A 25,251-nucleotide genomic window follows, 5' to 3' on the forward strand; every position below is an offset into this window, starting at 1 on the left:
TTAATAAAAAAAAAAAAATGGTACGAGAAATTGGGGTAAATGCTGAAAGATCACAGAAACAAAGGAACAAACCACTGCCACATCTTACCTCAGGACTCCTGAACCTGAAAAAGCTTCAGTTCCTGTCTCCTCACATCTTATATACCTTTCTCTGACCAGCCATCACTTCCTTCTTAGCGCTGGGAATAAAGGCATGTGGACTTCCCAAGCAAAGGCATGAGATCTCAATTGCTGGGATTAAAGATGTGTGCCACCACGGCCTGCCTCTGTTTCTCTACTAGATTGAGTCAATATCATGTAGTCCAGGTTGGCTTTGAATTCACCCTCCCAACTGCAAGGATTAAAGGTGTTCAACACCACTGGTTGGCCTAATGTTTAATCTAGTGGCTTGTTCTGTTCTCTGATCATCAGGTAAATTTTAATAGGGTACACAATATATCAAAACACAAACCAAATCCAAAAACACATACAAAATATCATATACTATAATCAATTAGGCTTCATCCCAGAGATGCAGGGATGGTTCAACATACAAAAATCTGTCAATGTAATTCACCATATAAACAAACTGAAGAAAAAAAAAGTGATCATCTCATTAGATACTGAAAGAGGCTTTGACAAAATCCAACACCCCTTCATGATAAAGGTCTTAGAGAGATCAAGAATACATGGAATATACCTAAACATACTAAAGACAATTTACAACAAGCCAACATCCAACATCAAATTAAATGGAGAGAAAATTAAAGCGATTCCACTAAAATCAGAAACAAAACAAGGCTGATCACTCTCTCTTTATCTATTCAATATAGTACTCAAAGTTATAGCCAGAGCCATAAGACAACAATAGGAGATCAAGGGGATAGAAATTGGAAAGGAAGAAGTCAAACTTTTGCTATTTGCAGATGGTATGATACTGTACATCAGTGATCCCAAAAATTCTACCAGGGAACTCCTACAACTGACAAACACCTTCAGTAATGTGGTAGGATACAAGGTTAACTCAAAAAAATCAGTAGCCCTCCCTATATACAAATGATGAAAGGGCCAAGAAAGAATCAGAGAAACAACACCCTTTACAATAGCCACAAAAAAGTGAAAGACCTGCATGACACCATCTTTCAGTCCTTGAAGAAAGAAATTGAAGAAGATATCAAAAAATAGAAAGATCTCCCATGCTCATAAGTAGACAGAACCATCATAATAAAAATGACAATCTTACCAAAACCAAGCTACAGATTCGATGCAATACCCATCAAAATCCCAACATAATTCTTCATAGACCTTGAGAGAACAATACTCAACTTCATATGGAAAAACAGAAAACCTACAATAGCTAAAACAGTTCTGTACAATAAAGCAACTTCTGGAAGCATTACCATTCCTGACTTCAAGCTCTACTATAGAGCTGTAGTAATAAAAACAGCTTGGTATTGGCATAAAAACTGACATATGGACCAATGTAATTGAATTCAAGACATTGACATTAATCCACACATCTATGAACACCTGATTTTTGACAAAGAAGCCAAAATTGTACAATGGAAAATATGGTGATATTTTATTTGTGCTGAAATGTGATTTTATTTGTATGTTAATAAATTAAGTTGCCTGGGGATCAGTCTGGCAGTGGTAGCGCAAGCCTTTAATCAGATCACATGGCAGGCAGAGTCTGTGTGTTCAAGGACACAGCAGCATGGTGACACACACCATTAATCCAAGTACCAACCATAGAGACTTGGAGGTCTGTATAGACAGGCAGTGACGAAGAAGTCATGTGGTTGGGTTTAGAACCAATGAGAAGGCAGAACAGAAAGGCAATAAAAATACAGACACACAAGAAGTAAGTCTCTTTTCTCAGGGGAAGGATGGCAGTGGCAGTGAGTCATAAGAAGGTGGTCTCAACTCTTGGCTACTGCTCTCTGATCTCTGGGCTTTTAACTCTGCATTTGGCTTTGTGTTTCTTATTTAATAAGATCATTTAGAATTACTTCTACAGGAAAAAGAAAGCATCTTCAACAAATGGTCTGGTATAACTGCATGTCAACATGTAGAAGACTGAAAATAGATCCATATCTGTCACCATGCACCAAACCTAAGTCCAAGTGGATCAAAGACCTCAACATAAATTCAGCTACACTGAACCTGATAGAAGAGAAAGTAGGAATTAGCCTAAAACTCATTGGCACAGGAGACCATTTCCTAAATATAACATCAGTAGCACAGACACTGAGAACAACAATTAATAAATGGGACCTCCTGAAACTGAGAAGGCAAAGGACAGGGTAAATAAGACAAAATGACAGCCTACAGAATAGGAAAAGATCTTCACCAACCCTACATCTGACAAAGGGCTGATCCCAAAATATATAAAGAACTCAAGAAACTACACATCAAAATACCAAACAATCAAATTTAAAAATGAGCTACAGAGCTAAACAAAGAATTCTCAATATAAGAATCCCAAATGGCTGAAAAACATTTAAAAAATTGCTCAACATTCTTAGTCATCAGAAAAATGCAAATCAAAATGACTTTGAGATACCATCTTATACCTGTCACAATGGTTAAGGTCAAAAACACTGAAGACAGTCTATGTTGTAGTGGATGTATGGAAAACCCCTACACTATTGGTGAGAATGTAAACTTTTACAGCCCCTTTGGAAATTAGATATTTCAGAAAATTAGGAATCAATCTACCTTTGATACCCAATGATACCTCTCTTAGGCACATACCCAAGGGATGCTCAATCATACCACAAGGACACTTGCTCAACTATGTTCATAGCAGCATTATTCATAATAGCTAGAACCTAGAAACAACCTAGATGCCCCTCAACTGAAGAGTAGATAAAGAAAATGTGGTACATATGCACAATGGGGTACTACTCAGCTGTAAAAAGCAATGACATCATGAAATTTGTAGGCAAATGGATGGAACTAAAGACACCATCATGAGTGAGGTAACCCAGACTCAGAAAGACAAGCATGGTATGTACTCACTCATAAGTGGATACTAGATGTAAAGCAAAGGATAATCTGACTGTAACACACAGCTCCAGAGAACCTAGGAAACAAGGAGGACCCTAAAAGAGACACATGGATCACCTCAAGAAGGGGAAACAGATGAGATCTCCATGAGTAAACTGTGGATGAGAAGGGGCAAACCGAGGGAGGGGATGGGGGATGAAAACATGAGGGAATGGGATCATCAACCTGGGGAAGGGATGGAGTGGGAGAGCAATGAAAGAGATATCTTGATAGAGGGAGACATTACGGAGTAATAGAGAAAGCTGGTGTTAGGGAAATTCCCATGAATCCACAAGGATGACTATAGGGGTCCTAACCATTTCTCTAAGCAAGGGACATCAGGTTAGGCCTGCTCCCACTTTTTTCCCATGGTACTCCTGAGGAGGGAGGAGGGAAAAAGGTTTAAATAGAAAGTTAGAGAGGAAGAAACAGAAACACAGAATAGCTTTGTGAGGGCCTGGATCATTATCCACTAGCCCCTTCTGTCTCTCCAAAAGGGTTTTTTTATAAGAATGTTAAGAGGTAGGGCAAAAGATCTCCCCTAGCATAGCCAAGTGCAGACCCTTTCCAATCACCTGGTAACCACAAATGTGGTCAAGCAATCTTCTAATGGAACCCTGATGGATAAAGCAAGCTCAGATCTCACTAGGAAACCTTTGTGGGCCTCCACAGATGCCCCTTGCTTAGACTACTAGAAATAGTGGAGAGGGTGCCTGAACAGGCCTACCCTGGTAATTAGATTGGTGAATACCCTAAATGTCACCATAGAGCCTTCATTCAGTAGCTGATCAAAGCAGTTGCAGAGATCCACAGCCCAACACCAGACCAAGCTTTGGGAGTCCAGTTGAAGAGAAGGAAAAGGGATTATATGAGCAAGGGTTGGGGGGGTGGTCAAGGTCATGATGGGAAATTTACTGAGACAACTGATAGAAGCTCATAGGAACTCATGAACTTTAGACAGACAGCTGTGGAAGATGCATGGGACTGGACTAGATCCTCTACATAGGGGAGACAGTTGTGTAGCTTGGTGCATTTGTGAGGCCCTTGGTGGTGAGGTCAGGAACTATCCCTGGTGCATGAGCTGGCTTTCTGGAACCCATTACCTATGATGGGATGCCTTGCACAGCCTTAATGCAGGGGGTAGAGGCTTGGTCCAGCCTCAACTGAATGTGCCAGGCTTTGCTGACTCCCCATGGGAAGCCTTATCCCTTTGGAAGAGGGGATGGGGAGTGGGTTGGGAGAGAATGATGGGGGAAGCAGGAGAAGGGATGAGAGGGAATCTGTATTTGGTATGTAAAATAAATAATTTTTAAATAAAAAAATTTAAAAAACCTGTTTAAGTAAGAGTGAAACAATTATGTAAATTGATGATCTCAGGGCAAGAGCCAGGAAAGAGATGGCCATGCTCAAGGACAGTCATCCTATATAGGTTGCTTTGAGAGGTATGATCCCTTGGATTATTAAAAAAAAAATACATACTAATGGTTATATGAATAAATGTGCCAAAATACAAAAAAGAACCCAACTTTTTAAAAGAATAAATTGTTGAATAGATTAAAAAGAAATGAGTGCAAAGTTGTAACCACTGAGTACTCAAAGAGGCAAAGAAACATTTTAAAGAAAAACAAAATGTAAAGTAGGTTACAACTACCAATGGGCTTCTAAATGGAGCTTATTTCTACATTATGTCTGTATGGATGACATTGTCTTCCATGACATGTCAGTAACACATGTGGAGGCTTATAGAGCTCCAATCTGTGCTGTCTTAATATCTATGATCTAATTTTGTTGTTGTTACTCTGCATTGTTATCAGTTATTTCATTTTGGCTATAATTTTCTGCTAAATATTTAAGGGCATATAGGTAGCCAAAAATTAACTATTTTTTTCATTTTGCTATTAAGAATAAGTGCCAGGAGGTAGTGTTGCAGGCCTTTAATCCCAGCAATTGGAGGCAGAGGCATGCAGATCTCTGAGTTTGAGGCCACCCTGGTGTACAGAGTGAGTTCCAGGACAGCCAGGACTATACAGAGAAAACTTGTTTTGAAAAACCAAAACCAAAACCAAACAAAAAATTAAGTTGATGCTTTCTAGGGTTTATTTGGATCTTAAGAGAAGCCTGATGGCTCCTTTGGGTGTCATCTACCCATTGTGTCATCTGCTGATGTGGGTCAAGGTCTTCATGTTTATGTGACTTCCCTTGGAAATATTGAAGAGATTTTTTTCCTGTGTTCACTCCTCTTTGCAGGATGTACAGTGGCTAAAGTCTGATATCTACAGTTTCCACAACTGATCTGATCAAGAGGCCAGGTGACTCACTGGAGCTATAGAATGCTTTGAAAAGTGACCCTTGGAACCTAGCTTACCTGAAGGTTGAGGTCAAAATACTGAATGTTCTCTTAAGCCCTGCATCCACATTGACTTTGATCTCCAAGTATGGAAATTCAATACCCAAAAGATCAGTTATACAAATTTTAAAGAAAAACTTGGACATGGGTATATATCAATTGTGTCTTTTATAAAGCAAATCCACCTAAAGGATGATACTGAACTGTGAATTGACCATTTTTGGTCATTTTTCTATAATAGTTGACTGAACCTGTCTACTAACACGGTATAAAAATGACATTTGTCTTCCTATATATAAAACTAGAAGTTTGAATTTATTCCAAATATGAGTATATATTTGGGAGTCAAATCAGTAGAAATCAAATGTAAGAATTGGAGGCCTAGGAAAGAGGAGTCACCTTAGTCACATGAGTTACACCCTGGGTACTGCTCAGTCTCAGAATTAACTTTGGTTGGTGGGAAGCAAGGCCGAAAGAAGAGAGTATGCTCAACCTAACTCTGGAGTTACTTCAGTCTGTAGAGATTAAGTTCCCTGACTGATGAGGGTCAGTAGCCATAAATTTGCCCTCACCAGTAGGGACCAAGCTTCATTTTTTAACCAAAAACATAAATCATGACCATAACATCTATATCATTTTTTATTTCATGGCTTTTGCTGTCAGGTTTTTCACCAATGAATTCAATTTAACAAATTTGTCAAAGACCAACTCTTATAACAAGCATTTATAATTTTTTATTAAAAGTCATTTACTTACTAATTGAGGTTATGAAACAATGAAAGCAGGGTCAAATTTTGGCCATTTTTGCCTTAATTTTATGTGGATAACCTGTATACCTTGGCAAGTAAATATATCAATTACTCAGAAACAACCCAAAGCCAAAGAACGAGCATTGTCTGGATTCTTGGGTTTCAGGGATAGCAGGGCCTAGCAAGATCATCATTGTAAGCAACCAAACGTCAACTATCTTTTATTTTACTATTAAGGTTACAGAGGACAATTGTCCTGAGGATAAGATTGCACCCAGGAGCAGGAATCATCATGCCTTAACAACTTGATTTCACCAACAGCAGGGGCTTTTCCTGAAGTCAGAGCTGAAGCCACCACCCACCAAGCAATACTCTGAGACTATTAAATTGTATACATTCTTTGGTTTTTGTTTTAAATTTTTTTAATTTAACTTTTATTGAGCACTTTGGGTGTATCGGTCACATATTGAATATTGTTACATATTGCCATGTAATCTTAAAATATATTTTTATTTATTCCACACATGCACACAATACAGAGTGGTTATATGCATTCCCCTATTTCCTACTCTTAACTTTCCTTGGACTATGCTAACAGGCCCCACTTCCAACTTTATGTCTGCTTTTTTAAAATTATTTTATTTTATACTTAATTTAATTTTACATATCAGTCACAGATTCCCCTGTCCTCCCGCCTCCCACCCCCTAGCCTTCCTTCCCAATCTACCCCCCATTCCCACCTCCTCCAAGGCAAGGTCTCCCCTGGGATTCAGCTCAGCCTGGTAGATTCAGTTGAGGCAGGTCCAGTCCCCTCCTCCCTACACCAAGGCCGAGCAAAATGTCTCAACATAGGCCCTAGTTTTAAATTTTGAGTTAGACTGAAATAAAAGACTTTTGTGCTAACTTGAGTGTTAATCCACATGATCACTTACCTATGAGCTACCTAAGTACCATGTGAACAGTGTTAAAATATAAGCATATGTGGAGGATATAAACAGATATGCACCTGTATGTAAATACAAATTTAAAGACAGCAAAATTTGTAACTTTTACTGGTTTGAAGTTAGATTATCTATTGTATTATTTTTTTATAGCATTAAGGAATCCTCAGTTAAAAAATCTGTGTTTTTAAGAATGTGATTCTCAATATATATAAAGTAGAAAACTTGATTTTTTTTTCAAGTGTAATCTCAATATTGATAAGGCTTTCAGTAAGTCAATTGTCACTGAAAGCCAGGCTTTAAAATGGCTAACTTTTCCCCCTTAAGTTTAAATAGGACAAGATAAACAATCTTGTAATATTTATATTTGAAAGCAGGTAGAAAGGCAATAGTTTTTTATATTCATAAGTTAAAATTTATCTTTAAAAAATGTAAGATATTAGTCATTTTCTTAAAACCATAAGTCATTTTTATTTTATACAGAGTAAACTTACTAGATTTTGCAACTGTTTTTTACAATTGTATCTCCTGTAATTTTTATTGTGAAAGGGAAATTTTACATGAAGATCTTTGACAAACATATACCCATCATCTTCCATTTGTCACAACCTTAGTTAAAAAAAAAAAACCTATATTTAATATTTATATATGCAGAGATTTTGGGAGCAAATTCACAGCAATTAGTCTAATTAGAGGATTTTAATGAACATTACTTAGAGGCATTTAATTAACACAGAGCATTTTATGTCTTAATATTTTTGTTACCCATAACTATTGGACTAATGAATTAAAATCTTAATTAATTTTCCCTGGAACCTATTTGGGAAGAAAATTTTTATCAACATCAATGTGGTCAATGTTAAATTTCACAGCTTAATGAAACTTTTATCTTGTATCTCCAAAGAATTTTATTTTATATAAACAAGTAACATTTAAGGCTTTATGAAACATGTTACTAGTCCAACGATACCACTTTAAGAAGTTGTAAGTAGGTAAGAGTATATCAATTTACAAGTATATACTTTATAGATCTTTAAATCCACCAAGCAGACAGATTTCTTGAGTACTACTTGTTGAGTGATATCTAGATCCTCAAAGAAGCTTTCTAGCTTTTTCTTATATTGATGAAGGTCCAGGCTCTTGTGTCCCAGGACACTGTAGCACATGTGGTTGGACATAGAAATGGAGACACTGTGTTGAGAAAAAGGAAACCACTCCTAAAACTAACAGTGAGTCAAGGAGTGTATCTTTTCCAAAATTCCACTAGGTATCAAAATAAATATTCTCTCTTTTACATGATAATTTAAGGAGGCTATATGGTCTTACATCCGTTTTCATGACAACAAAAAAACAGTCCATTAACTTACAATTTACTTTCATTTTTCTATAAGAGTAATGAGTTGACTCAGAAAACATAACTTTCTCCAAGATTGTCCATGAAACAGAATGCCAATGAGAAATGAAGAGATCTATCCATGGAGATGTACCAGGCAGTATCCTGGACCTTCAAACATAGATGAAAAGGAAAGAGAATTATTACTTATATCAGGAATACCAGAGAGGAAGGAAGTCTTCCTCCTTGACCAGTTCCTAGATTCATTTGGTTGGGGTTTTACAATCAGGACTGACAGAAGGCAGATTACTGTAATGCAAATACAAGTTTATTTATATATTCATCACAAATATTCATAGGAAGACTTAGTGATAAGGAACATAGGCTTTCATAATACCATGACAAATCTCAGATGTACTAATACATGTCTTTAATCTTAGCATTTGGGAGGCTGCAGCAGAAGGATCCTGAGTTTCAGGCAAACCTAAGCTACACAACAAGACTTTATAACAGGAAGGAAGGAAAGAAGGAATGAAAGGAGGGAGGGGAGGAAGAAGGCAGAAATAAAAGGAAGAGGGAGAGAGGGAAGAAAGATGGATTTTTATAGATAAGATAAAAGAAAGACTTAAAAATGTTTATGCCCTTATGAACTAGCAGTAAGTTTTGTTGCTGGAGAATCTGATGCTTTCACTGTGACTGATAAGGGTCTAGAACTTTGTACAAAAATTAAGCTCTGCTCTTCCTCACAATTGTGAAGGCATCTCTATAAGTTTATATTTTGCATTTAGGCAAATAGGGAAAGTGCACACAGTTTTTTTTTCAGTCTGTTTCTACTAAGTTGTGTTGGTTTACAATAATCAATATGACTTTGTGGCATATTTTAGGATTGTTTATTATGCTATTCTCCATGAACAGTCATTAAAGAAGAGAGGACAGCTTTCCCAAGGAAAGTGTGTTGAAAGAAACCCCTGTTTTTACATATATGAATACCACTGTATATGAAAATGCTGCACAATGAGATATGGGAGAGAACCCAGGAATAACCTTTACATACATTATTAAGTGATCAACAAGGACACCAGTGTCATTCAACGGAGAATGAATGGTGTCTACAGTATATGGTACTTAGACAATGGGATATTCATATGCAAAAGGATAAATAACTTCATATCTTGTACAAAACTGAACTCAAAATGAATCAAAGATTTCAATGTAAAATAAAAACCATAAGATTTAAGAAAAAAAGAAGAAACAGAAGGAAAGCATAATATTGTGTTTAGGAATGATTTCCTGAGTATGTCACAAAGTACAAGCAACAAATAAAGCACAGGAAAAATTTGGACTTCATCAACATTTAAAATCTATATATGTACAGGATAACAGCAACAGAATGGAAGGTAGCACAGGGAGTGGGAGGGGAAATGGCAACCATATCTAATGAGGGATTACTATCTAGTACATACAAGGGATGTCTTCAGGGGTTATGGGTAAGATTCAGTTGGTGCAGTGCATGCCTCTGATGCTAGAAGCCCTGGGTTTGATCCCCAATGTCACATATAAAAGGCATAGTGGAGCACTCCTGTAATCCCAGCACTCAGGAGGTAAAAGTAAGGGGATCAGAAATTGAAAGAAATCCTCCAGCCCACAGCAAGTTTGAGACCAGCCTGGGATATATGAGCCCTTGTCTCAAAATAAGAAAATAAAATATTACCAAGTCAATATCAGGCAATAGACTTAAAGAAATTTTCTCTAGAAAGAAAAGAAAATTCAAAAATAGTTATATAAGTAAGCCTATTGGGGCTAACAGAGACTGTATCACCAACCAGAGAACTAGCATGGAACTGACCTAGGCCCTCTGCACATATGTTACAGTTGTGTAGCTTGCTCTTCTTATGGGATTCCTAGCAGAGGCAGCAGGAGCTGTCTCTGACTATGTTACCTGCTTTTGGGACCTTTTCGTCCTATTGAATTGCTTCAACCAGCCTTCATAGGAGAAGAGGTACCTAGTCTTAACTGCAACTTAATATATCATGGCTGGCTGATACACATGAAAGGCCTGCCCTTTTCTGAAGAGAAAACAGAAGTGGATGGGAGGGGAGAGAAGAGAGGATGGAGGCAGGAACTGGGAGGAGGGGAGAGAAGGATGGGGTAAATTGTAATCAGGCTGAGAAATTTAATTAATCAAAATATAAAAGTTACCAAAAAGTTGGTGTCTTAGGGTTTCTATTGCTGTGAAGAGACACCATGACCATAGAAACTCTTATAAAGGAAAGCATTTAGCTGGGGGCTAGCTTACAGTTCAGAGGTTTAGTTCATCGTCATCATGGTCAGAAGCAAGGTGGCATTCAGGCAGACATGGTACTAGAGAGGCAGCTGAGAGTTCTACATCTAGATCCACAGGCAGCATGGAGGGACAGTGAGCTAATAGGCCAGGCTTGAGCTTCTGAAATCTCAAAGTCCACCCCCAGTGACACACTTCCTCCAACAAGACCATACCTACTCCAACAAAGCCACATCTATTAATAGCATCACTCCCTATGAGCCTATGGGGGCCATTTTCATCAAACATCCACAATCAGATGTAGTTCTACCTATAATTTGCCTATATGCCTATAATTTCAGTATTTGAGAGATGGAAGCAAGAGGATCAGGAGTTTTAATGAGCTTCAACTATGTAAGTGATGCTGAGTATGTGGTTGAGTTAGAAGCCTGGCTGGGCAACACAATACCCTGTCTAAAAACAAAAGTGTAAAATATTTAAAATAACTAATAATTAAGAAAGCATAAACCAAAACCATTTTCTACCCATAAAATAAATATTATCATAAAAATTAACAAGTGTTAACAAATGTATAAAGAAATTCCCGAGCAGAGGTGATGGGAGTGGTAAACAGTATGAGAGCTCTCAAATAGGTGCCATAGAGGTTAGCAGAGAGTGTGAGAGGGAGAGAGAGGTATCATGTTCATTGGGCACTGAGTTGAAATTTGGATTCGGCCAATCTCTTACAAAGGGTACAGGTGATCAGCTAGCAACTGCTGCACCTTCAGAACTCACTAGAGCTTTTGAAATCTTGAGACATTGCAGACAACTTTTAGCAAATTACTGTGTACAGATAGCTCTGGAGAAGCATTTAAACTGCTAGGATCTTAGTAGATAATCTTATCTCTGGAGACCCTTCAGTTAACTGGGACTTCGTCAGATCTGTAGAATATTCTATAGGCTTTCTTGGTCTGGTCTTGCATCTCTTGCTTTTCTCTTTTATAGATATAACTCCCAATTGAAATTCTTGCACTCTTAATCCTATCTTATTTTCTTAGTCTCAGTCATGCAGATGACTGAGCCATTGTCCAAAAAGCAGGCAGTAAAGTAGAGGGTTGGGGAATGGACCACTCCCTGTCCAATTAATAGTCAGAAGCCAACCCCTAGTATACATGGAACACAGATATACCATGATGTACAAGACAGAGTCAATTGCTGTAATCTCCACTGGTAACGATTGAGATAATGTTTTTATACATGGAAACATGCTGGATGGTAAAAATTATTCTTCCATTTCCATATTCAGGGGAGGAAATGAAAGCTATGGAGTGGCTTCTGTGGCCTAAGGAGAAGAGGCAACACATGCATAGACAATGAAATTAGACTATTATTCCTAAGGTAATTTCTCACCCTACAGAGAAAGTTTGAGATGCAAAGGGAAGTTAACCAGTCAGAGACCTAAGTGTGACGTATGGCAGACTCAGCGTGACAAGCATTTATTATCTGAACTTAAGTTTGAGTTGTTGCAAACATTTTCCAAACTTCAAATGCTGAATGTATGGCTGTGAAATATCTATTTAGCTAAGGATTTCATTACTTTGACTGACTGTGTGGGTTTAGAGGAACCTGAGAAGTCAAATTCTTGCTTCATGTGTCAGAAGTAGGAGGTGGTTATCCACATACATACTCCCATCGCTTTAGATCAGTTATACATTTCACAGCTAGGACCATTATCTTATCAAAGCAGACCAGCAGACCTGCCCTCCTCTCATTGATCAGAAATTATGCTGAATGAGCTTAGTAGAAATTAATTATATCAGAGTTCATTTTTTAAAATATGCACCCTTTACACAGAAGTTTTAAAGTGAATTCTCAGAAGTGGAGTAAGTAATGTCAAAAGAATTTATCTAGAAATATAACTACTGTATTACTGCCTATAACCCACAAACAATCAAGATGTCCAAAAATAGGAAACTCATTAAACTCATTAAAGCAACTGGACTACTCATTCAAAATTAAAGAACTCAATCATGAAATATATATATATATATATTTCAGAAGTGTAAGGACTTTCAGTAAAAACCCGCCAGAGGCTCTCCCCCCTTATGAGCCAGTAAAACAGAGAATCATAATAAGAAAAAAAAAAAAAGTAGACTGTTCCAGAGAGAAAAAGAAAAGAAGAGATTCTGAGCTCCACAGATAAATTAAATGGGGGGGGGGCAGAGAAAGATATTGGTGGCACAGAGTAAGCCCAACAGACATTCTAGCCCCACAGCTCTATTGGTTGCCGAGGAGAAGCAATAGATATTTTCAAGAGGCCTGAGAAACAGCGATGGCTGAGAGCTCTTCCTGTTCTTGCATAGCATCCTTGTAAATTTCCTAATACACATGTGGAGCAGCTCAAACCACCTGCGGAGACAGCTTCAAAAGATCATATGCATACACACACACACACACACACACACACACACACACGTCTCATAATGAAACCCACTGCTTTGTTTTCTAAAAATGGATTTAAGAAACTCAAAACAAAAAAAGTATAGTGAGATACAGTGCTCATTATCAATTACATAGGCCATAGGAGGAAATTCAAATTAAAAATTTTATTATCCCAGTTTTATTTAACTGTACATATGCATATTCATATAACCATGAATATTTATACAAAATATTCATAATTGTTCTATACTAGCAATACAGTGATGAAGTTTTTCCTCTACTGTAAATTAATGAGCTAAATAATAAAAATGTCCTTAGGTTTTTAATGACAAAAGAAACTCATCATTAGTTGTCATAACTAATGTCATCATTAGTTATGACACCTTGGAGAACATGTGTCTATTGCGACCAATTCTCCATTTTTAAAAAGATATTTTAATTTAGTAACTGATATTGGTAATATTTTAATGTAATACTGTGAAGCCCTAAATATAAAAATTAGTTTTGAGGATCCAGAAGTGATACTTAGAACCAATGATCAGACTCCTCTGTCCACTAGTCACATGATTTGTGGGGATGACTCTCAATAGTTTATGCATCTAGAAAGAAGAAGAATGCTCCCAGCAGAGTATAAAAATCTCTGGTTGTGCTTCTGTTAAAAGGACACCTGTCTCTCTTGCATAGCATAGCACATCTCGGCAGTGCTCTCCTTGTTTCATGTGATGATATCTTTGTGAAAGGAAAGCTATTGGAAACAAACTAAGATATCAAGACAGATAAATTATTGCCAAAGTTGGGAAGAAATTTTAACAAGAATAATTACCAAAGGAGTTTGAGATAAATCAGACCAAATGTTAGCTAGAACTGAATATATTTCATACACTCTATTATATATACTGTAAATTGCTTTAAATGATTAACTTCCATGAGAAATTGTCCATAAAAATAATTCCACTTAAAAAAAAAAAAAAAAAAAAAAAAAAAACATGGTTTTGATCTTGAATATCACCCAAAGGCTCACAGGTTAAAGACTAGGTCTCCAGTGTGTAGCACTATAGGCAGATGGGTGTGCCTGTAGGAAAATGGGGCCAAGTGGCAAAGCTCCTTGGAGGTCATTCCTTTGTCGGGGAGATTGTGAGCTAGACTTGCCCCACTTATCTTTTCTCTTTGCTTCCTGCTCACCATAATGTGCACATCACCACAGGCTCAGAGAAACACTGCCAAATGACCACAGACTAAAACCATAAGCTGAAAACAAACCTTCTAAGTTAAGTGTATCACATATGTTAGATCTACCCAATTTAACCCTGTAACCCTATCAATAATTAATATATACCCAGTCCTATTTTGTGTATGTCCTTATTTCCTCCATTTTACACTGAACTATTTTGAAACAAATCCCAAACAGTACATTATTTCATCTACAATTATTTTAGTGTTTCTCTAGAAAATAAGCATTTTTCCTTTCATTTCTAATTAGCATTCAAAGTAACTGGCTTCCTTAATGCATTTTCAAATATCTCGTTTCGGTTAATCCAGCTCCTGGCCCCCAAGCCTAACTTATGCCCTTTGAACCCCAGTATTTCCCTTTCCATTCCTATATCACATGAGATACACTGCCTTGCCATCCCTTTCCCTTAAGGCCCCCCATGAGTCCTTTTCTATTTTCCTGGCTTCTACTCACACTAAGTTCCACATACATACACATATGAACTGGAATTTAAGATCTGCACAGGAGAAATTACATGATGTATTTGTCTTTCGGGGGTGGATTATCTCACTTGGAGTATTTTCTAATTCCATTCATTTTCCTGAAAATTTTGTAATTTCATTTTTCTTTGCAACTGTATAACATATTGTTGTATATCTGTACCTTTTACTTCACCTTTCATCTGTTTATGGAGCTCTAGGCTGATTCTGCTTCCCAGCTACTGTGGACAGAGCTGCAATAAACTTTGTTGTGGTTGGATACAATCCTTTGGGCACATGTCAAAGATAGACAGAAATGTGTCACATGGTAGGCTCTAGCTGTTCTTTTAGTTTTCTTGAGAAATGTATGCATTGATTTCCATAGTGGTACACCAGTTTATACTCCAACCAACAATCAATGATGGTTCTTTTTATCTGATATTTTTAACAGCATTTGTTGTCATTTTATGACAGTCAAGAATCCTTTCCTAAAATGCAATTACTACAATACTCAAAACTAACAGTGATAGCTCCATAATACCACCAAATATTTTTCTGGTGCTCAGATTTTTCCAGTTTCCTACAGTGTGTATTGATTGGGTTATATTTGAAATGGGTTGGCTCTTCTTTGAATGAAGATTACAAATCATTTAGTTCTGCCTTTTCTGTCACTTTCAGCCTACAGATTCCCCTCCCCTTCTATTTTCTTTACAATGAAACTACTGAAGAAAAATGGAAGGTTCATCCTATCAAACTTCTTACATTCCTTATTTTGTTAATTACAATATTTTTTCAAAATATTTCCCATAGCCATGTTTTCAGAAAATTAGTAATAGAGATAAAAGGCAGAGCAGATTGAAATGCGTGTATGTGTGTATGTTTGAGAGTCATGTTAAAATTTGCCAGTAGGTTTAGATGTCAGCAGTCATAGCTATTCCTTAAAATGTTCTACACACAATGGTTTTAGCAAGCATTAACAATATTGCTTAAATGTATTAGTTTCTAAGAAGTTGAAAAATAATATATTTTAATTATGTCATTCTTCATTTGTTGACTAACTGTAATACATCTATAATAAATACATACTGTATCACCTCATTCAACTTAAGTGTATAGCCTAAAAGGCAAGATGAACATTTGATTTAGAAGTACTAAGAACACTGTTCATAAACTTTCTAATCAGACTTGTGAATGAGTATAAATGTGTCATCCCATAACAATTCCCAGAAGTACTTGAAGGATGATAGGACTTGGGGAATGATGAACTGGAGTTCATGATCAAATGAGGAGCATATCCTAGTGAAATTTACATATTTACTATTAAAATATACTGAGTCACTGTGGGCTCCTAAGGCATGAATGAACTCAAGATAACTTAAATAAAAGAATATTATCAATTTAATTAGAAATAAAGGAGTTAGGAGACTAAGATAATTATAAAAATGTTTGGATAAATATGATTTTAAAATATTTTTAATGTATTATACTGCATTACTTTATCAATATTTGGGAATGTCCTGGTATGTATTCGGTCAATACTGTCATTTTAATAACACTCAACTGTGTAGGAAAAAATGAAACTTGTAATTAGCCTCAGTGTAATTCAAAGGCGTATTATTAGTCTTACATAATAAATACTCTGTCTTAACATCAAAAAAATATTAGGAGAAAAAGTTCCTATCTTTATTTTTTTTACCCAAAATCATCAAATGCTTTGAAGTAGGCTGCATGAAACACTGAATCCAAAGAAGCAAGAAAAACTGGTAAGTGTCTATTTCACTTAATAATAAACATTCCTAAGAACAAAAGAAAGATTACAGTTAAAATATGTTTTTATGTCACAGCAATTTAGACCATTCAATACTAACATAAAAGATAAGCAGCAATCTAGGAGAAATTAGCAAACATGTTTCTCAAAATGTAGAAGCTGTTAGCAGCGAGTCCACTCATAGTAAGAAGTAGAAAATGTGAATAAATTTTTCATTCTGAAACAAAGAAATAATGCAAATTAAATGAATAAAATTCTTCCTTCCTTCAAATGTACCACTAAATTTTTTTTCTAACATTAAAATTCAATGTAGGAACTGGCACAAAAAAAAAAAAAAAAGACAAGTCTTGTCCTGCTTGAAGGAAACATGTATAATTTTATAAAGAGCAAACTGGTAGTAGTTATAAAGGCCTTAAAAATTATTCTTAACCTCTCTACTAAAATATCCCTTACCACATGTTTAAAATTCTTTATATAGTTGTTTTATATGAAAATATTATATAAAAAAAACATTAAAAAATGTTTCATTTAAATTACACATCGTTCTGTGTAGCATCAAAAAGTCACCCACCACTCGACTTGACTCCAGGATATGAATTGTCTCTGTACCTGTTAGTCACTTTGTAGGATTTTGGTTATCAGATGAGTATGCAAAACACAAAAGGAAAAAAAATTATCGCTTTAACCATTTTTAAGCATAGAGTTCAATGTCACTAACTAAGAGCATTTACATGGCTATGCAAATATCATCATGCTTCAACCAAAACACCTTTACTTGTTAATACATGTATAGTATACAGATCCACATATGCAAATTTATGAGTTTTTAATAGTAGAGTGAAGATAAAAGAGATTTCCATTATTTTTTCAAGATTCCACTACTTTCAAAAATCCCCTCTAATGTTAAAATAGAAACTTTCAATGTAAAAAAAAAATGTAGCAAATTCATAACTATGAAGTGAAGACCACTAAGTAGAACCCATGTGCTAATCATCCCCTTCCGTTAAGAGCTAGGCAAATCCAAGATTTCCTCAGAGTCTCAGATGAAAGAACAAGGGGGACGTTGTTCTGTGTCATTGTCCAGGAGAATACTTGGCAAGGTCCACTCTGGTGCTGGGGTCAGGGCCTCAAAGGAGTTAAAATTTAGATTCCTGAGAGCTTGGCTTTTTCCCTGAAGACACTGGAGTCATCTATCCCAAAGAAGCTGTTCCAGCCTGTGATCCACTTGAGATATCCTGTTTCCCCCTGTGCAACACTGGTATATTATCCTCCAGCTGACTTTGCTATATTGTATGATTGCTTTGCTGACTCTGTTACATTTCCCCCCTTGCAAACTTAAAAGGTGCTGTACTTCCTGTGCAATCACTCCTGAGTCAATGTTCCTCTCTTTATTTTCTAATCTACTGGTCCTTCATCTCAGGAATCAGTCACTGAAAAAATGCAGGGTGAAGAACAATCACCCTGCACCCACACTGCCAGCTCCTCTGTTCTCTACAATTTTATAACTTTTCAAAAAGTTGTCAACCCATTCAGTGTTCTGGTTCCAATTCATGCCCAATGTGGGCTATAAAACTTTGTACACAAAATTGAAAGATATAACCCACTAAGGGATGGCAATCAGACCAGCCTTCTGGCCCAAAGTCTCAGCATTATCTTTACCTGCCATGTGCCATTGTAACATTTTACATTTGTTGTTCCTCCTATTAAAGGTACACAGTTCACTAGAGAAATTCTGGCACCAGTATTTCTTCAAGTTGACCATCCAGGGACTCAAGGAATACCGAGGTTCCATTAACATCCCAGCTTGTGTGTTCTTAAGCAAAACTTGCTTTTTCCATGATTAAAAAGCATGGCCCTTGACACAGGTAGTCTTTCCACTATTTGATGCTCAAACTGAAGTCCCAAGCAGAGGGTGCTTCTGAGTAACCGATACTCAATTACAGAACTAATTACTCACAGCAAAGGGCTATTTTATGAGAGCACTATTCTACTCTTTCACAAAGAAGTACCTCAGGTTCTCTACCTATATTATTCTAATGAGTCTAAATACAGCACTTATTTCTCCCAGATATTCTCTTGTATGGTGTATTGATTAAACTAATCGTTGGAGGCATATTTTGCCTCTCACTCTCCTTTTTCTCCCATGTGTATAATAAGTAGATTAAAATCACCAACACAAAAATGGATGATGACGTGTTAGTCTAGTTCCTTGATTTTAATTTAATAAGATGGGATCACCCAGAGACTCTAAGTAGCTCATGGAGAGGTTAATTCTCAGTCCTGCGTCTTACTATCAAATCTAGAACCGTGTTTGATGCAGGCTGCCCTAGTGTAGTTACCACTAGTGTTTCTGTCTCACTGGAAATATATCAACAAAGACAATTAACTAGCATAAGCTTATCTCCTAAGGATGTATATCCATTAAGTTGATAACTAGGAGAAAGAACACCAGCAGGAAGTACACCGAACACTAGCCCTTGAACTAGGCACTCAAAATTTGACTGTGGTCAAACCTTGTACTGATGTCTGTTTCTCACTCACAACAATCCCATAAGTAAAAATAGGTCAAGAGCCACTTCTAAATAGTTACCCTGCTTGCTGGGCATGTGTCATGAAGAAGATGTGTTGGCAGCCCCATCTCTCAATCTCCCTCTCTTCCACCTGACTTCTCACAACATCAGACTGTTCCCATGAAACCCAAGCTCACCCAAATAAAATTTTCTCTTTTATTTCTTGGACTAACTCCCTGTGTTTTGAGCTATGGAAAGATTCTACATTGTTTGTCATATTTTGGAAGTATGATGACTGAGAATCACAGAGGACAGGAAAGTTGAAGGAGAAAGGAAATAGAGAAGCTGACTGGGGAGGCAGGAGGAGGAGGAACTAGGATTGGGTTGAGGAGAAGAGAAGGGACCATGACAGTTCCTGTGAAGATGAGTTCAATAGAAAAAACAAAAGTTTTTCTGTTTTCTAAGCCACTATCAAGCCTTATTCAGCTGAGACATAATAAAGACCCCTTGGGAAGGATGCTCCTTATCCAACTGCTGCTGCTCAACACAGGCTATGTTCTTGTCAGGAACCATAAGCCAGGCAAGGGCAGTAGTCCATCAGTACAACAGGGGAAGGTACAGAAGGAAGCACAGTGCACTTTCCAGGTACTTCAGGAATCTGCCTCCCTTCTTCTGAAAGGCCCTTGTAAATGTGTAGGTGTAGATTATAAAAACTCCAATGTAACAGGAAGAGATTGGTGTTAGTGAGAGAAGCCTGTAGAGTCTGTCTTCCTTCCAAAGTGAAGCATTCTCATTTTCTTCGTCCTTCCTTCCAAATGAAAAACAATACTCACATGAAAAATAGGATTCCAGATCAGAGTGTTGCTGTAGGGTTAAAGATCACAAAAACCTTGTTGTTCTGCACAGAACTGACAGTGAATGTTGCTTTCCTCTGTGTTTCTAAAATTGGTCTAAATTTGATTAGTAAAGGAGTCTTTTAAAACATTTTATTAGTCCTTTCAGGATATTTTATAATGTTCACCCCCACCAATGCCTCCCAAATCTGCCCTTCTCTTCCCCACCCACCCAACTTTAAGTCCTCTTTCTTTTTTTTAAATACCTATCAACTCCAATTTGTGCTGTCTGTATAATTTTAGATGTGTAGGTTTACCCTGGAGTGTGTATCCAGGGGCTACACTTTTAAGGAAAACTAGATTTTCCTGTCCCAGAATCTATTAATCCATGTATTTTCAACTAGGGGTAGGACTTCATGACCACCTCCCCTTTCTATGGTAGGATTTAGCATGGCTTAAGCTTGCACAGATATTGTGTGTGCTGTCATATCCTCTGTGAATTCATATGTGCAGCTGCCATTCTATGTCCAAAAGATACACTTTCCTTATATTAATCAATCACCTCTGGCTTTTATACTCTGACCATCACCTCTTTTGCAGTGATCCCTGAGCTTTGGGAGGAGGATTTGTGATATAAATATCCTATTTGGAGATAAGCACCCCATAGTCTCTTGTTCTCTGAAAGTTGGCCAGTAGTAGTAAATCTCTGTGTTTATTACTGTCTATACTTCTATAAATAGAAGTTTCTCAGATGAAGATTGATAGATGCATTGATCTATGTATATAACATTAAGTCATTAGGATTCAATTTAATGTTATGTCCATTTAGCAACATAATAGTAGTAGGGTCTCCCATACAGCCTATTACCTAACTAGCCACAGGTTCTTGGCCAGATAATAGTGCCAGGTATGAGATCTCATATGCCAGGTATGAGATTCACCTTGTGGAGCAGGACTTAAATACAATCAAACAGTGGTTAGTTACTGTCTTAGATTGAGTTTTATTGCTATGAAGAGACACCATGACCACAACAACACTTACAAAGAAAAATATTTAATTGGGGCTGGCTTACAGTTTACAAGTTTAGTCCATTATCATCATGGAAGGAAGCACGGTGGCATTCAGGCAGACATGGTCGTAGAGAGGTAGCTGAAAGTTCTGCATCTGGATCTACAGGCATCAGGATGAAATGGTGACACACTGGGTCTGGCTTGAGCTTCTGAAATCTTAAAGCCCACCCCCAATGACACATTTCCTGCAACAAGGCCACATCTAATAGTGCTACTCCCTATGAGCCCATGGGGGCCATTTTCTTTCAAACCACTACAGTTACTCACATGATATCCATATGATCACATCAGTGGGAATGTCTTGTCAGGCAATCATTAGTTACTACTGGGCCATGTAGCTTGTTTCAGGTCAATTTGTACAATAAGAGGGATAAAGTAAAAGATAGATCCTAGCTATTTAGTCACTGTACATCTGTTTGTATAATTCTATGTATTGATTCAAGTGTTTGTGCCAGTCTAGTGGACAGCCTTGCTGGTGACTCCAAACCAAAAGGTGAACAAATCTCAATTAACAAAATATAATAATCTCTACATAAATGTTGGAACAGGAGCATGTATTACTGATCTTTAACCCACAATTCCATGACAGTGTTGTAAGGAGAGGTACAAGTCAACCAGCCAAATACAAGCCTAGGGGAACCAGTGTCTTATGAATGCAAACAAGGAGAGTCACCCAAAGAAACTCAGATCATAAATAAGGTGACAGTATGTTGGCATTACATCTAAAATGTCCTGGGTAACATGGCAGGTATTCTTGGAAATTAGGGGATGAATGAAAGACACTCCTCCTCTGCCACTCAGTTCAGAGACGAACTACACACACACACACACACACACATACACACACACACACACACACACACACACATACACACACACACACACACACACACAAGAGAGAGAGGGGGGAGAGGGAGGGAGCACAAACACACTACTTTTGGGCCCCTCCCCTCAGCTAGCACAGAGATTCTGAGTCATCCTCTCCTGAGCATCGTCCATTACTGTTCTGAACAAGACTGGACTCGTTTTAAACAGACAGCTGGGCCTAGGGACCACATCTCACTTCTTGATGTCATTAATTGGATTATGAGTCAGAGTTGTAATGAAGACAACTTTTGGTGTCACTGGTAACTGTCAAGGGAAATGTAAATGCAGAGGCTCAAAAGCCACAGAGGGAGGGCAAGCAGGAGAGATTTGCTTTGTTTATTGGGCCCATGTGGTCATCGGATAAATGGTCAGCATCATGGGACTTTTGTGTAGACCGACCTTCAATTTTTTCTGCTGCTCCCAGAGGCCCTTAGATATGACCAGCTTTCACCCAGAGTGGCTCATTAGTAACAGGAAGAAGCAGAATGAAGCAAAAGTTGACTCAAAATAACCAGAGAAATAAACTGAAAAGAGGAACAAACAGTGGATAGTCTTGCATGCAAACCAGGCCAGCTCCTTCTGTGATGATAGTAAGGGTGTAGAATGCACCAGGGCATCTACATCAAAGAGTTAAATTTCAGAGGATGATACAAATATCCACCCTGACATAGCAATCCCACAAAAGCTTAGTGCATACACATTATTGTATCTTGAAGGTTATGCTGAATAAAAAGCATTGCTGAGCAAATCATCATCTCCATCAATTTGAAAGTCAAACTGCATGTGTAGGACTCTCAGCCTCTCTAAGAGCTCCCTGTAACCCTCTCAGACTTCACATCCTCTCCTTGCTTTTGGCTTATACACTATCAGATCCAGCTGAAGTCTTCCTTTATTTTTAAAATCCCCTGGTCTACTGTAATGTTTATAGCTAGCAGGAGGCTCATCTTCAGTCCTTGGGACAGGATGCATTATGACATCATCTGAGGCAGTTATAAGGTAGCTGTTGCTCAGGCCCCTTAAGGACTCCACTCCTGAGCAAAGTCATAAATCTCAACACTTTACAAACCAAAGCACAGGAAGACACATATCAAATCAAGATTCACTCTCTAGCAGAGACTGGAGGCCCCTGAAGAAGAAGAGACCAGTGTCAGGATGCTTGGTTATCCTCACCTTGTTCTGAGTGAGGCTGAGAGAAGTCAGGCTAGAAGGGACAAAGAGTAAGCCAGGCCTGACTGTCATGCCAGAGTTCGAGAGAACAGAGAAAGAGAAGGGTTTGAGTCCTTGCCACCACATAACTTAGGGGTCAATGATGACTTATCAGGGGTCAAATTTGCCTCAGTCCAATCCAGCTCCATGATTCGTTTCCTTGACAAGTTCAATGTCCACTCCCTGTCCTCTTTTCCTCTTTAGTAAAGTGGTGAGGGGGTAAAAAGCCTGTTAGGCTCATGGCTTATCTGTCCATGTTAAAGGAAGCAATAATACAATGACCTGAATATAACAGTGTTCATAACCTCAATGTGTGCTCACTTTTACCATGAACAAGGCTTCATGTACCAGTCTCATTGACATTTTCCTCAGAGTCTAGAAATCACCCACTGTCCACAAAAAGAATAGCTCCTTATCCCAGGTAGCCCAGGGGTCCTGAAAAGCTTCTGTGGTGGTATCTAAGTTGCCTGTTTCCTCTTTCTCACTCAAGTCACCAGATAAATCCTTGCATCTTGAAAATCTACAAAGGTGGAGTGACTTAGGTGGGTTGGAGCAGTGTGGTTGCTATGCCACCACCCCTTGAATTGGGTGGATGCCAAGGGCTGGGACCTTGGCAGGCTATTAACCGTTCTGTCTCTGGTAAATACCAACTAGGAATAGGACCTTGCCCAGCTTTAGCAAGCAGCAGACTTCAAAATCTAAATGCATTGTAAGCAAAATAAAGTCAAAGCCATGGATTTCCGGTTAATTTCCTATTTGAGTGGTACAATCTAACCTTGTCACGTGTCTATTTATATAGTTCCATAACTGATACCTATTCTAGACACAGTTCCCATTCTGGGAACTCCAACACAGAGCACAAAAGGACAAACAAGCATGTCATGGAGAGCAGAGGATAAAGTCAGAGGCCCATCCATTTCAGATAGAAACTATTGTCATCAGATATCTTGATGAAGTGTTAGTGCTGACATCTGAGTTGGTCTGAACCGTATTTCTGAGCTTTCGTAATCTTAAAGCTTTCCACACTGAGATTAACACTGCCCCAGCACATGCAGTGCCAGAGCGTAACATTTACAAAGGGAAACAACTTGAAAGTAAAGGAAACCAAAAGGCATAATTACCCCAGGCAACTGTTTTGTTCACGCTGTGACTGCGTGGCTTTAAAGCCTTATAATTTATCACAGCTCAGAGCAGTTTAAATCTCAGCTGTGCTCCTCTGAGAAATCGAGATGCTTCCCTCTCTTTATTCCTTCTGACAACCTATTCTTTTAATATCATCTTAGTTCTAAGACGGCACAGACCCTGCTCTGCCTTCATCACACAGAGAGAAACTGCTGGCAGCAGCAGACGGTTACCTTTGCGCGAGGCTGCCACGAACAAACAAGCCGTGAGTGGAGCAATTCCGAATGGGGATCATTTCTCTCAGGTTCAAGTATCAGTTTGCTTGTTTTGTGGCTGTTAATCACCTCTTAAGCAAACAGTCTCTTTATCTATGTACTCTGCCTCATTTCACTTTCAAATTATGTGTGTGTGTGTTGCTCCTAGCAGCTTATTATGATCTATAATTAACAATTTTGTTGAAAGCAGAGCTGAGCGCTAAAGAGAAGCACAGACTATCTGAGAAGTAACTTGAAACAGGAGGTCTTTGTTTTCACAGGAGATTTGACAAGCAGCATCTCCCTCCCCTCTCTACTGTGCTCCATTGTGTTCAGAAATCCCCAAGCACAGACGCATAAAATTGAAATGTTTCACATTGGGGCCAAATTTCAATTTGTTACCTTCAGACGTGAATAAACGGGGGTGGGGGGTGGTTTAGAACCATGATTAGGATTAGGCACCACTTAGAATCCAAGGAAAGCACAGCAGTGGGCAGGACTACCCCCAGCACAAGGATGCATTCTGGAAGCAACTTGGGAAAAGCTCCCAGGTACTCAACAAAGTAGAACCAAGTCTTGGGACTGTTGAGACAAATTCTCTAGTCTTCCCTGCAGAAGCCCAGGAGAAAAGGAAGAACAGGAAACAATTAAGTGGTTAAAGGTGGAATTTACTACACTGCTCTAAAACAGTGGTTCTCAAACTGTAGGTCGTGACCACTTTGAAAAACCTCTACTTCCAAAACTATTTACATTATGTTCCATAACAGTAGCACAATTACAGTTATGAAGTAGTGGTAAAAATAATTCTTTGGGGGTCACCACAACATAA

This window comes from Peromyscus leucopus, chromosome 2 (genome assembly GCF_004664715.2).
Source record: "Peromyscus leucopus breed LL Stock chromosome 2, UCI_PerLeu_2.1, whole genome shotgun sequence".
NCBI lineage: Eukaryota > Metazoa > Chordata > Mammalia > Rodentia > Cricetidae > Peromyscus > Peromyscus leucopus.